This window comes from Orycteropus afer, unplaced genomic scaffold (genome assembly GCF_000298275.1).
Source record: "Orycteropus afer afer isolate SDZICR_OR568_19922 unplaced genomic scaffold, OryAfe1.0 scaffold17018, whole genome shotgun sequence".
Taxonomy (NCBI): domain Eukaryota; kingdom Metazoa; phylum Chordata; class Mammalia; order Tubulidentata; family Orycteropodidae; genus Orycteropus; species Orycteropus afer.
The window spans coordinates 1-2,212 of record NW_006938605.1 but is presented as its reverse complement, the minus strand read 5'-3'; the positions used below and the strand labels follow the sequence as shown (position 1 = coordinate 2,212).

At 39.6% G+C, this 2,212-nt stretch overlaps 1 non-coding gene across 1 annotated transcript; it reads right to left on the bottom strand.

Moving 5' to 3' along the window:
• Positions 1-1,495: 1,495 nt before the first annotated feature.
• LOC122152142 lies at positions 1,496-1,598 on the bottom strand. The gene has a single exon (XR_006164411.1). It is a non-coding gene; the product is annotated as a U6 spliceosomal RNA (small nuclear RNA).
• Between the last annotated feature and the right edge of the window lie 614 nt (positions 1,599-2,212).

Genomic DNA, 2,212 nt, shown 5'->3' with positions numbered 1-2,212 from the left:
CTATTGTCTTTATATTTTCTGTTTCATTGATTTCTGCTCGAAGCTTTATTATTTACTGTCTTCTGGTGACTGATTTGGAAGGAAGGTTGGGCAATCTACTTCCATAGTGATACTGCCTCGGAAGCCCAAGGAAGAGTCACTATGAGTTGGATCTGACTCAGTGGCAGTGAGTTTGGCTCTGGTTGCATCGTGCCTAAGGCCTTTGACAGCTAACCAGAAGGTTGGTGCTTCAAACCCACCAGCCCCTCCCTGGAAGGAAGGTTGACCAGTCTACTTCTGTAGTGATACCACCTCGGAAACCCAAGGGAGGGGTCACTATGAGTTGGATCTGAATCGACGGCAGTGTGTTGCATTTGTTTCGTTTCATAGGCTTTTCTTGCTCTTCTTTTTCTAATTGTTGGAAATGTTGGTATGAGGTGTTGATGTTGGCTCTTTCTTTTTTCATATGTGCATTCATTGCTTTAAATTGGCCTCTGATCACTGCTCTTGCTGTGTCCCAAAGATTTTGGTATGTTGTGTTTTCATTTTTGTTTGATTCAAGGAATATTTTAATTTCATTTTTTATTTCTTCTGTTACGCAGTTATTTTTAAGGAGACTGTTATTCAGTTTTCCTTGTGTTTGCTCTTTTTCTGCTCATCTATTGTTGATTTCTAATTTTACAGCATTGTGATCTGAGAAGATGCTTTGCAGTATTTCAGTGTTTTCAAATTTATTAAGGCTTGCTTTATGACCTAATGTTCCGTGTGCACTGGAGAAGAATGTATATTGTGCTTTTGTTGGGTGAAGTACTCTGTAGAAATCTATGTCAAGTTGGTGGATTGTATTTCCTTGTTGAGTTGCTTTCCAGTTGTCCTGTCTTTCATTGAAAATGGTATATTAAAATTTCCTACTATGACTGCTCACCAGAAGGCTGGCGGTTCAAACCCACCAGCCACTCCTCGGAAGGAAGGTTTGGCAATCCTACTTCCGTAGTGATACTGCTTCGGAAACCCAAGGAGGGGTCGCTATGAGTCAGGGCCGACTCGACGGCAAACAACAACAACAACAACAACTGTGACTGTGGAGTCATCTGTTTTCTCAATTCTGTTAAAGTCTGAGTTTTGTATTTTAGGGTTCTTTCATTGGGTTCATAAATACTATTATGGTTGTATCTTCCTGTTCGATTGATCCTTTAATCATTATATAATATCCTTTCTTGTCTCTTATGGTAGATTTTGTCTTAGAGTCAATTTTATCAGAAATTCCTATTATCACTCTTTTTTGGTTGCCATTTGCTTGATAGATCTTTTTCCAACCTTTTTTAGTCTTTTTTTGTCTTTCTCTCTAACATGTGTCTCTTGTAGACAGCATATTGACAGGTTATATTTTCTTATCCATTCTGTAATTCTCCATTTCTTGAGTGGTGCATTTAATCCATTGACATTCAGTATAATTATTGACAAGTATGAATTTGTTGCTGTCATTTTGTTACGTGTTTTTTCATGGTGTTGCTGGAAAAATACGGAATACTTCATGAATTTACACATCATCCTTGTGCAGGGGCCATGCTGTTGTCTATATTGTTCCAATTTTAGTGTATGTGCGCTGAAGCGAGCACCATACAGGTACTTAAAAAATCGAATGTTTATCAAGAAGGTAAATTCATTGTACTAAAGGTGTGCAGATACAAAACTTAAGTATGGGAGAATTATGAACATAAAATGTAATAAAACAAATTTTACAAGGGATGAACAAAGTAGGGCTTTGTAACTTTTCACCTTTGATTTGAGACCTGGATAATGCTCCTTCAGTGAGCACATCCTCATCAACACTGCGTGTACTATGGCTAACCACCATTCAGCACCACTGTGGTCACTTGTGTTAGTCTTATTTCACAGCCAAGAAACCAGAAGCTTAGCAATATTCAGTAACTTGCTGATGGTCACCCAGCTAGTTTTTAGTAGAATGAGCATTTTGTAATTCTGCCTTTGGTAAGTACCATCTCGTAGCTGTTAGGGACTAAAAGTAGAGAATACGGGGGGGACGGGGAGCTTAAGTTGGAAAAGAGCCTTGCCTGTAGTGTCTGATAACCACTAACTAGTTCCGAGGACATCTTGTTGTTGTTATTTGCTATCGAGTCGGCCCCGACTCATAGCAGCCCCTCCTTGGGTTTCTGAGGCAGTATCACTACGGAAGTAGGAATGCCCAACCTTCCTTCCGAGGAGTGGCTGG